Raw genomic sequence first — 12,829 nt, 5'->3', positions numbered from 1 at the left:
AAGGTAGGCATGAGACAGGTGCCAAAAAGTGGTTAATAAAAATAATGTTGAGGAAAATGGTGTGAATGCTCTCCCCAGCTCCAGGGGAACTCCAAGATGCAGCAGGAAGCTGGGGTTCTCAGCCTGAACTTTATCAAAATGTAGCCCTGCCCTAGGTTTAAATCTGCCTTGGGATAGAAATAAGGTCTGGTCCTTCAGATGTGAATGGCAGAAGGTAAAGTAGCTCTTTTAACCAAGACAAGCCCTTTCCTTTCTTCTCCTGGTTCCCAATAATGCATTGAGTATTTGGGTTTTTCAAAACTGTTCATGTCCAAACCCTAATTTTATTGTCAGCTGTCATCCTAACATTCACTCCAAGTGCTGTACATTTCAGAGCTGTAAAATTAATCTTACAGATCACTTGGAATCTCTTTTTCTCAGTTAAGAATGCCCACTGTAGCCCCACGCTCTAGTAAATACAGTATTACTGTTGCTGGTAACAAGCCACAGGCTTTGTGTAGATTAGCAGAGGACTGAGAGCTGGTCTTGTTCAGTCTCAACTAGCTTGAAGCTTTGTCCCTGCTTGTTTATCAGCAATTGTCTAATCAGCAGGTGGCTGTTACCTTTTTTGTTTTAGTTTTGCTGAGCTTTGTGTAATCAGTGTAAGGTCTGTTGTTGAAAGGTTTTTTTTGTAAATAGGAATAACAAGTAATTGAGCTGTGTAGATTGAACTATCTTGACCATAGACTAATGATGAAAGATAAAGAATAAAAGTTATGTTGCAATTGCCATGGCTGTAAAGGTTTGAGTAATAATACCAGAGGTCATAGGAGTATCAGTAACTCACTAGTGAGGGTACTGAAAACCTAGGATCTGGGTAAAAACAATTTAAGCATAAAAAAAATGTCTTGTGTATAAGCCCTACCATTTAGGAATATGATTCAATGACTGGCTTGTCAGTGTTAGATTAACTGAATGACCCATCTTTAATTTGAAACTGGTATCCAAAGCCTTTGCTTTTGATAGCACTGCAAATCCAGCTCAATTGCCCATGTGAGATCATTTTGTTCGTGCATTGAACTTGTACTGATGGTATGACCCTCTGCTATGTGGAGGGAATGAAGCACTGTTCATCAAACTTAAACATTTCTAAGAGGTCTTCTAGATAGGAAAGGACACTAGAATTTTATTTTTTATGTCTGAATGAGTACTAATTATCTCTACTATTTCAAGAAATAGACTAGACCTTGATTACTTTCACCTTTTCTGGAACTGATAAGTTACAAGTGAAACATCCATGAGGTCTTATCTGGGATATGGACCATGTCAGTGACTAGAAATCTCTATGTGCGTTTTGGATTTCCTTTCCCAGGTTTCTGTCAGGCTTTTTCTTCTTTTCTCTTTTAACTGAATGTCTGCTTTTATTTCATCCCCATTAATTCTTCTGTTTTCCTTCATCTAATCCCAAGAGGCATTAAGGACCATAGAACCATAGAATAACTCTATGGTTTGGGTTGGAAGGGACTTCTAAAGATCCGGTAGTTCAACCCACTTTGCCATGGGCAGGGACATCTTTCACTTCATCAGGTTGCTGAAAGACCCATCCAAACCTATCTTGAACACTTCCAGAAATGGGGCATCCACAGCTTCTCTGGGCAACATGCTCCAGCATTTGACTCCTTTTACCATAAGAGGAAAAACAAAATCTTAATTCTTCCCTTGAGAACTGGCAATAAGCAAAGTCTTAGAGAAGGAAAGAAGTCATCCTGTGATGCACTTACTTTTGCTTTATGTATGAGATGAAGCACTTCCCAAGGCCCTGACTGAGCAAAACATCACTTATGGAAAGCATGAAAATAATCTTTTAAGCAAGTGAAACTGCTGTACTGTAGACCCACTGTATAGGGGCTAAAATAGCCAGAGGGACCATTCAAAAAACACCCGAAGAATATTTTTCTCCCTTTTTTCAAGGATTTTTTCTACATTGGCCCTAAGAGCAGACGACTGATGTGGAAAGGTCATACTCCTTCTAAACTCTGAGTCATACACTCATTCTAATAAATTTAATTACAGACTCTACAGTCCATTTTTTCATCCACAGGGACATGTAAATCTTATTAGTGTCAATGAAGATTGCAAGACACTCAGAAAAGATAATATATCCTCCTTATAATTTGGATCTATAAAATACATTGCATGTCCTAAAACCACTTTCTATAACATTGTAGAAAACATGCCATAAATACAGCCCTGTTCTGTAACATTTTAAAAGCATAGGAATGGTATATAAATCATAGGACAGTGAGACTGATGATCATCATCATGAAAGCTTCTTATCCTTCATGCAGTCCATTAAAAACAAATCATAAATTCTGAAGAAGCACATAGGAGACCTAGGGTCCAAGGGCACTTACATGCTGAACATGCATTGATCAAAATTGCTGACTGTGTTTACCCATGAGTGCAAATCCAATCCACAAAGGAGCAAGAAGCTGTAAAATGAAATTATACAGCCAGGAGATGCATTCATATGGGATCTTACTCAAAAGATACAAAACAACAATTTGCTACCCAGCAGCTCTGTTCAGTGTCTGCTTTTGTGATAGTGGGATGTGTAAAGAGGATTAAGATGGACTCATTCTCTATTCAGTTTATAAGGGGAAATGACATTCTAGAGCTAAGGATATTTTTACAGGTTGTATGTGTTTATTGAAGCTTGCTAGAGATGCAGCTTAAGCAGACATCATATTCATTCCTATTAAATATAGACAATTGGAAAAGGGAAACCTTGATGTCTCTCTTAAGTGTGTGTTTTTTCCTGTGCAACAGACAGGTGGTTTGTGAGCTACACCCACTGTAGTTGTAGGTGGATCACGTCATGCTACTGCATTTTGATCAGAGCTTACCATGAATTAAAAGTTAGCTGATTGTTCTGCTTAACAGCACTAACATGAATTAATGTAGGGGGTATTTTTTCCTCATGATTAGTTTGATCTGATGACTTTTTTCTCCTCTGTTCTGCTGTTATTGGAAAGCAATTACAAACCTTGTTTAGGAGTCACACTCTGAAGTTGACATTCACTATAAACTATACTAGTAATAGAACAGCAGTTAGCAATTAATTTGTTTGCTCTTTAAGAATTTTCAGAGAATTTTTATGTATGTCTGTGTGTCAATGTCCAAGTTCTCTTTTGTCTTTCCTTGTTTCGATTTTACATGAGATCAATAATGTGTCTTGTTGTTTAATTGAATGTGCTTAGACTAGAGAACAGTTAGAAAACACAGGATTTCTTGCATTGGAAAACCAAGAAACCAGCTTTAGCTAAATAGAAACTCTAAATAGAACTTATATTAAAGTAAAATTACAGCTAAGATTTTAATAAAACATATTACATGTATTCTTTGGAATAAACAAACTTTCATTTACTTCAGAGCTCATTTACAGACAGTATTTTTCATACTAAATTTAATTAATCTGAACTGCTAGGTAAATCTCTCTCTGAAAAGCCACATGAGGCAGAGAAAATACTTATATAAGAGTTTAGGGAGTTCAGAGGACACAAACTAGAGAAATGAAGTGAAAGTGGTCAGGTTCAAAGAAAAGATAATTAAATGAAGGATAGGTACATTTCCAGACTAAATAACACCACTTTCTCCTTTTCTGAACCATCTGTGTGCACTAACTTACAGGTGGCACCCAGAAAGCTTTCTCAAAGTGAAGTCTACTTGCTGAGCCTTAAGTCTTCCCTGCTCAGAGTATGCACAGGTGACAGTGCTCAGTATCTTGCTGTTCTCATTTATATTTTTCTTTGGACTGACAGAAACAGTGAGGAATTCTGCCCACAGTCTTTTCTTAAACCTATCATCTCCAAGCAGCAAAGGGGCTGCTTTCCTTTTCAAGATTCAATATGGAGTTCCTTTTAACTTCTTTTTACTGAAATAAGCTTTATTAAATTTCTTCCATTAAACAATGTTTATATACATACACCTTGGTGTTTATATAACAACCTTTCTACCTTTTAAAAAGGCTGTTCATACAAACAGAGACCTTCTGGTTCAACCCAGTCCCAATAAATGCCTGTTTACATTCTCTCTCTGATCTGTAACTGAGCACCCAGCTGAGCCCCTACAGATTTACAAGTTCAATGAATCCTTTAGTTTAAGATATCAAACATCCACTTGCTAATTGTGACGTTAATCTCACACTGTCTGCTGCTGAGATGTTAATGCTCTACTAGTGCCACGTTGCCATTTAAAGTCATTTCATCCTGTAGTGCAAGTCGTGTGGTTGTGCCTGCTGGGACAGATCCAACAGATGGATCGTGAAGGAGTGGGAGGCAGAAAGCAAAATGCAAACAGACTCACTGATTTTAAAGAACATCATATTGAAAGACTGCCTTTGCTTTTAGATTTCTCAGTTCCTAAGTATGTAAAACAGGGTGGTGGCTCTCCTCACAGTATAGTTGGGTACCTCAGACAGACATCCAGACCTGGGTGCTGGCAAATGCTTCTGCATTGTCGTTTACAGCCTAGCAGCTTTTGATGCAAAATTCACTCTCCTGATTACAGCAGTGAAGTTCTTTACAAAGTTCAGCAAGTTGGAGTAGGAACTAGCATGCTATGGAAGGACCTCAGGGCAGTCATTAGAAAATGCTGTAGAGAATTTTGAGCAGACTTTTGCTGTGGAAAGGTTGACTTTTCTAGACATAAGTGGAAACCCATGAACCTCTTTGAAGGAGAATCTGATCACAAATCACAGAATTGTCACAGTTGGAAAAGATCTCTAAGATCAGCCTGTCCAACTGTCAACATCCCGCCAAGTAAAATAAAATAATAAATATAAATAATAAATATATTTATCAATATCTGTATCATCCTGCCCACTAGAGCATCTCCTGAAGTGCCTCACCTACATGGTTTTTAAATACTTGCAGGGGTGGTGACTCTACCACATCCCTGGGCAGCCCATTTCAATGCCTAACTACTCTCTCAGTAAAGAAATTCTTCCTCAGATCTAGTCTAAACCTCCCCTGGTGCAACTTCAGGCCATTTTGTGTAGTCCTATCATTATTCACTTGAGAGAAGGTAGCACCACCTCCCTATAACCTTCTTTCAGGTACCTGTAGGGAGCAACAAGTTCTCCTCTCAGCCTTGTCCTCTCCAATCAAAACATTCCAAATTCTCTCAACCTCTCCTCATAAGATTTGTTCTCCAGACCCTTCACCAGCTTGGTTGCCCTTCTCTGAACTCACCCCAGAAGCTCAATGGGTTTCTTGTAGTGAGGGGCCCAGAACTGAACACAGTACTTGAGGTACAATCTCACCAGTGCATAGTATGGGAGCACAATCACGTCTCTTCTCCTGCTGGCCACACTATTCCTGATGGAAGCCAGGATGCTGTTGGCCTTCTTGGCCACCTGGCCATACTGCTGGCTCATGCTCAACCAGCTATTGACCAGCACCCCTAGGTCCTTTTCTGCTGGGCAGCTTTCCATCCACTCCTCCCCAAGCCTGCAACGTTGCCTGAGGTTTTGTGGCCAAAGTACAAGACCCAGCCTTTGGCTTTGTTAAACCTGATATTATTTGCTTTGGCTCACCGGTCCAGCCTGTCCAGGTCCCTCTGCAGAGCCTTCCTACCCTCAAGCACATCAACACTCCCACCCAAATGGGCCTTGTCTGCAAACTTACTGAGGAAGCCAAAGGGATGGCCCTGCCTAGGTCCTGTTGTGAAGATGGACTTGAGCACTTTGCCAGCACATACTTGGCACTTGATAGAGTTAGGCCATAAAATATTACTTGCTTCGCAGATGGGTTCTGCAACAAAAAAACAGTCATATAGGATTTGTGAAAATAAGCAAAAGTTCCAAAAGTCTGAATTTGCCTCGATGTTTCCATATTTGCAATGTTAATTGAACGATAAAGTCAAGTAGCATTCACCTAGTGAATAAGAATAGCAACATATCGTGGAATTTAATCAAAATAAGTAAAAAATCTGAGAGAATACTGAAAGAAGTTATTTCGAAGGCAATGGAACATGTGATAGCTTTAAAGATATTTTCAAAACAAAAACAAAAAAACAAACAAAAATACTTAGATAGGCTTTTTAGTGAAAGTTTGTATATCAAATTCTGACATGAAGCCAAGAGAGACAAGTCAGGAAAACTTCAACGCATTCTAGGGAAGCAGCTGCTTTCACCTTGAAGTGACTGAGAGCTGTCATGACTGGAAAAATTGTTACCCAAGAAAAATCTTACACTTAGGATCTTGTAAAAGGTTCAGTCTTTCCTCAATATATCCCACTCCCCTGAATATTTTATTAGGGACTGGGTCTTCCCTGCTTGGGTTGCAGCAGTCACAGGTGAAGTAATGTATTCGTCCTGTAAGCCTCACTACTTAGCTTCTATCTCCTCAAGGTTTCAGTGTTATATAGTATTGTACAATATAAAAGAATAATGGTAATGTAATCAGTGCTGTGGAATGAGATTAATAATGACTATTCAATCTGGATGGCTGAAACAAAGGTTTCCTCATGAATAGGAAAGATTCTCTATTGCTAGCATGGAGTTTTGCTTTTTCAGGTTCATTATCTTTGCCTTCTTCCTCTGAGGAAAATGATTTGTAGTAAAAAATTCTGCAAATGATCAATTGTTTGGGGTTTTTAGGGGGTTGGGTCTTTTAAAATTTTTTTTTTAAGAAAGGAAAAACTTGCAGTGTAACCAGGGCAAATATTGCTTTCTGTTTCTCTCAGACAAGCCTGCAGCCTTCAGTGGAAATGCATCAAATCTCCATTTCATGTTTCCAAAGCACTGTGAAAACATTTGCCAGGAAACCTTTTGTGTTGCCTGAGGAGGGGGTCCAGGTCAGCACCATCACCTGACCACCACCAAAAAGAAGCTCAAGCTGAGCACTGGGATATTGTTTCTCACCACACCTTGTAGCAAGCAATCCAAAGGCTTTTGAACTTTCTGGAAAGCCCATGGAAGTGGGTTTTTTTGTTGCCATGTTCCAAATTTCCTAGGGGCAAGACGACCTGGATAATTTTTGCTGAAGGTGACTATAACTTAACACAAATTATACAGAATGTCTCTGGAAACTATCCTTCTAACTCTGACCACTAGTCACTAGCAGGCTAGTGGATTGGGAGTGAGGTGAAGGTGTTAGGCCAGTTCTGTCTGGAAATAAAATAGCTAAAGCAAACTTGGCCTACAAGATGAAGCACTGTCATTGGACATAAGTCAGAACAAAGCAGTGTGCCAAAATGTGCATGTGTGCATAAATGTAAGCATCTTTATATGACAATATGAAACATTTATGAGTTGCTTTTACTATATACCATTCTACAGATCCTTTCAGGGGCAAAAAATCTCTAACCTCTCCCTCTGTATGCAATTGATATTTTCTCCCAAACAGTTCTGAACTGCAGCATGCCATTTTCTGCAGCTACAAAAATTACAGCACAGTTAGGAAGCTGCTAACCCAGCAGAGTCAGACTTTATCTCCCAAAATTGCAGGGCAGGCCTTTAAAGAGTCAAAGCTGTCATTTGCTATAGAGCTTTCCATTTAAGGCTCATTCCCTCAGCATTTGCAAACAACAACAGATTCACATTTATCATCCAACTCCTTGAAGACCAGGACTTTGTATGAAGTTGGGCTGCTATGAGAAGTATTGTTTAAGAGTTTGTCTAGCTGCCATTATAAACACAGGCCTGATTTTGCCTGCATCACTTCTTTATGTAAAGACAGTGAAGAACATGGGTTTCTCTTTCACAGCACAATGCAGCCCAATAGGTCTGGAAAGGCAGGACCTTATGTCTAAGAGGGGGCAGAACAGGTAATCTTTATTCCTGGAAACTGATAGCCTTTTGAGACATCAAGATGGTATAGTTCTCCCTCCTTCTTCCCTTCCAGGCTCTTGAAAGTCTCCCTCTCATTACACTGGCAGCCCACAGAAACATTCACCATAACACACATTCAGTGGCTGAACAGACATCACTTGGTAAATTCAGCTTCTTTTTGGCTACAGAAAAAGCTCATGGCAAAGGATCATGGGGAAATCGTAAGGAAGGTGAGCAAAGAAATAACTCAATTCAAAAGAAAGGATAAAAAGCTAGGGGGAACATTTCTCTTTCCTGCTTTCCTACCCAGTCCTCCTGAGGGCACACAAGTGCTGGAAGGTGCTATGGTAGGTGCCGTGGAAGTAGCACAGTGCTTCAGGTCCAGTGTTACACATCATCTTTTGCAAACTACATCTGAGAGGGGTTGCTGGAGCTGGAATTGAGCCTGCCAGGGACACAGCAGCTGTCTGAGGATGGCCACTTAGGAGCCTCGGGGTAGCAGAGCAGACCCTTAGGTGCTCTGCAGGAGAAGACTTCCTGCAGAAAGGCTCCTCCAGTTCAGCCTCTGGCTGCTAATTTTAAATTACTTATTCAGGTATGTTTATGCTGATCAGGCTTACATAAAGCAACAGAAATAGTCAAATATCTTCACCAGGGCTCCCATCAGGTCTACTACTGGAATAAAAGCACTGGGCCATGTTTGGAAATCCTTAGAAAAAAATTCCTTGACATAGAATATAGCTGATAAGGCAAAGGCATCTCCTGCTCACTCTTCTGTTTCAGTGAAGCACAGACTTTTACCACTGCTACTTTAAAGAACAGGGGACTGTCTCTGTGTTCACTGAGCTCTCTTTCCTTTAGTTATTGCTTTTGAGCCTGCCATGCTGGACTAAATGTCTCTCACTGATACAGAATTTTGTTTAGGCTTCAGGAACTACCTAAGTGGGAGGTCTTGGGTAACCTCTGTTGAGCCTCTTGGTGTGATCCCTTATCACAGAGCACGAGCCAGTGCCTGTCCTCATGCTGCTGAATACCCACTGCTGCTGAATCTGATATTTTAAATCCAACAAGAATTAACACATGGTTTTATAGGAAGTCCAGCACTTTTCATCTTCCCAACAGTTGCTTCCAAAAATATTTGGTGTTATGCGTGTGAGTCCAGAGGAACAAGAACTACAGTGTATCAGTAGCATTAGTCGGTAGCTCTGTGGAGCTGAGAGAAAAGTATTTTTGCAGCAGAAGACTGTTACATATTTGCTCACTGGCATCATGATGGAATTACAGGCTTTCACTGGAACCTGAGGGGTCTAGGATGCAATGGAATAGTTTTAAAAGTGGGCCACAATCCTTCCTACTCATAGAAGGATAGTGATCAACACCTCCTTCTGAAAAATATTTTCCCTGAATCTACTCAGAATTCACAGGATAGTGGAATGGGTTGTGTTGGAAGGGACCTTAAAGATATCTAGTTCCAACCCCCTGCATATGCAGGGACACCTCCCACTAGATCAGGTTGCTCAAGACCCCATCCAACCTGGCCTTGAACATTTCAGGGAGGGGGTAGCCACAACAACCTGTGCCAGCATCTCATCACCCTCACAGGAAAGAATTTTTTTTGAATGTTTAACCTAAATCTTCCCTATTCAAGTTGTAAACCATTGCCCCTTGTCCTCTCCCTACACACCCACTCAACAATTTTTACCCCACCTTTCTTATAGGCCCCCTTCCTAATTCCCTTCAGCCTCTGATGCATGGAAACAGAGAAAGTCCAGGTTAGTACATATCTAGGTCTTACATCACTAGGAAACAGAAATACTGGTACAAATCCCAGTAGTCCTGGTAACACTACATATAACATAAAAGCTTTGGAAGCTGGCTCTAAATTATAGACAGACAGTCTGAGCTGGAAGTGCTTTTGACTGATACCAGTAATCAGTGCTATTCCTGTCCGTGATTATACCCAGTGCTGCCATTACCAAAGGCTGTGTCTATCAAAAATGTTTTTAAATTCCTGATTTAGACTACTGCAGCTGGAAACATTTTCAGCATCCTTCTGCAGATGAGCTATAAGAATGGAAGATGAATTTCAAAAGAATTTCAGGATTTCCAGATATTTCCTTGAAGGTAAGTCTCAAAAGCACACAAACAAAAAAGCTGTAGCCATTCTCAATGTTTTCTTTTGGAAAAGCTGAAATATTTTCACAGTGACTTTTTATTTGGGTAGTTAAAAAAAAATAAAAAAAATAAAAGCCTCAGGAACTCAACAGAAAAAAAAATATCTAATTGTCATCCACCAGGATGCTTATTTGTTCACTCAAGATGAGACCTACAAAGCAAAATTGCTTCCTCTGAAGTAATAGAATAGAGTAGGAACCCTGACATGAGACTCAACTTTTCAATAAGTATTTTCAATGCAAATAAGGTTTCAATGGACTGTTCTGAGAAATAATTTTTTTTTTTTTAATTACACACAAAAAAAGTAAACAAGCTTCCTCCTGTCTCATTCTCTTCTGGTATGACAGTTTGAATTACTAATATTAAGTCTGAAAGTAAATGTTCTTGAAATTATAAGGACTTTTACCTTTCTTTCTCTCCCTCTATTCAGTGAAGATGCAAACAAAGCATTGTCACTGTGCTCATTCATTTAGAAATGTGAAGGGAGGTGAGAGGGCTTTACTCCTCTTCCTTGCACAGCAGCTGACTGAGTTGAAACATTAATTAAAGCCCTGTCAAGACAGCATAACTTACTTCTTATGAGTTTTGCATCATGTAAACCACAACAAAAGCACCTCTTATGTGGTGACTTATGACTTTGTGGCTTATGGTAGCTGTCTGTCTTTCTACAGAGACATAGAATTTTCAGGGTTGTAAGGGATCTTTAAGATCATCTAGTTCCAAACCCCCTGCCATGGGCAGGGACACCTCCCACTAGATCAGGTTGATCAGAGTCCTGTCCAGCCTGGCCTTAAAAACTTCCAGGGATGGGGCTTCCACCACCTCTCTGGGCAACCTGTTTCAGTATTTCACCACACTCATGGACCCTTCTTCCTAAAATCTAACCTAAATCTACCCTCCTCTAGTTTGAATCCATTCCTCCTAGTCCTGTCACTACCTGACATCCTAAAAAGTCCCTCACCAGCTTTCTTGTAGGCTCCCTTCAGATACTGGAAGGCTACAATAAGGTCTCCTTGGAGGCTTCTCCTCTCCAGACTGAATAACCCCAACTCTCTCTGTCTGTCTTCATAGGAGAGGTGCTCCAGCCCTCTGATCATCCTCGTGGCCCTTCTCTGGACACTCCAGCACATCCATGTCCCCCCTGTAAAAGGGGCTCCAGAACTAGATGCAGTACTCCAGATGGGGTCTCACAAGAACAGATCAGAGCGGGAAAATCACTTCCCTAGACCTGCTGGCCACGCTTCTTTTGATGCATAACAAAACCATATAGAAGACAGACCTAGTACTGTAAGTAGTATAGCTAAGGATCTTACATTTAAGTACATTGTGCAATATAAATAAAGCAGACAATGGTCTTCTGGGAGCAGTTACTCGGTCTATCAAAAGTCTATCAAAACAACTCTTCTTGAGTTGTTACATCCCACTTAACCTTGTCTGTGTACTTAAAGAACCATTCCTTATATAAATACCCTATAAATAATACAGTCATCAGCTTGTTTTCATTGTCACAGAGAGATCCAACACAATTCATAAACTAAAGAGAAAACAGACAGGACAATGAGGTGTTGAATCTATGATAAATCTCCATGCTGTTCTTCTTGACTGACATTTGAAGAAGACTCCATGCTAGCTGAGGTAAAGTCCATATTTTGCTGATGGGGGGGTAAAGAGGCAGTATTTCTTTTTGCTTAGAAGTCATGTAGACAATAAGCTGAAAAGCATAATAGAAATGCCGACATAGATTAGAGAGAGGGAAAGACAGAAAGACTGCAGATACCAAGCTCTGCAGCTAATCGTAACATAATAGGAATATTAGATCACTGCAGATTTTTCTCTGTTTTACTCTCTGCTGACTCTTTCTTAGGGCAGAAGTTTTTAGGATGTGATCCTATTTTTCCCCATCCTCAATTGTGGAACATAATTTAAGTCACTGGGAAGGTGGTCTGAACAGACAGGTTCTCTTACCCTGGAGATTTTTTTCTGTTACACAAATTGCACTCCCTTAAGGAAGTATTTTGTGAATGGAGACAAATGTACAGCTATAAAGTCTGATCTGATTGATGCTGTCATTTTAAAACCAGACTGCAGGAAGGGGAATGTGAAACTGACCTTGCATCAAAATATTTCAAGTCTATTCATAGGTTTATTTTTAATGCAGTTTACCAAGGAGTTTTGCTGTTGCAGCATTTTCCTTAACCAGAAGATACTTTGTGAACAGTCTGCTGCCTTTTCTCATCAGCAGCAGCCCCTGAGCTTGTGCTGGAGTCACAGACCAGATCCCAGGGACCTGCAACCCAGCTGACTCCCCATGTTTGTTCCAGGAATTTCCCTGTGCTCTTTGCAGCTCTGTACGTGGGCTACTCCTGCCTTACTGAATTGCTCTGGTGTAAATCCCAGGTGATTCCAGTGGGTTTAGAACTATTGTGGATTTACAGTGAATTTGCAGATATCAGGGTGCTCTCCTGAGCATCTAGTATAAAAAAAGTGGTAAAGAAAATAGGTTTCTAAAGAAAGTTCAGACAGGTGACAAACTGCATGATTTGGGAACCTTGCCATTGATTTTCATGGAATGGCCCACATGTAGGAACATGGATGAATTGGCATTTGTAAGTATAATCTCTGATGTGTTAGTAACATAGTAGCATAGAGGTTAACCTGCATGATTATACATTTTTAAGATAGAAAGCTGCTGACAACATCATTCCAAATCAATAAAAGTGGGGCATATAGTAAAAATAACTGTAAATTAAGAGGATATTTTATATTAAATTCTTTATATTCCTTTCAAAATCATTTTATAAAATAAATCTTTAAACATATGACTTCTAGCAACCAAGCTGC

This window comes from Heliangelus exortis, chromosome 1, assembly GCF_036169615.1.
Source record: "Heliangelus exortis chromosome 1, bHelExo1.hap1, whole genome shotgun sequence".
NCBI classification, from domain to species: domain Eukaryota; kingdom Metazoa; phylum Chordata; class Aves; order Apodiformes; family Trochilidae; genus Heliangelus; species Heliangelus exortis.
Note: the sequence above shows the minus strand (reverse complement) of the source record.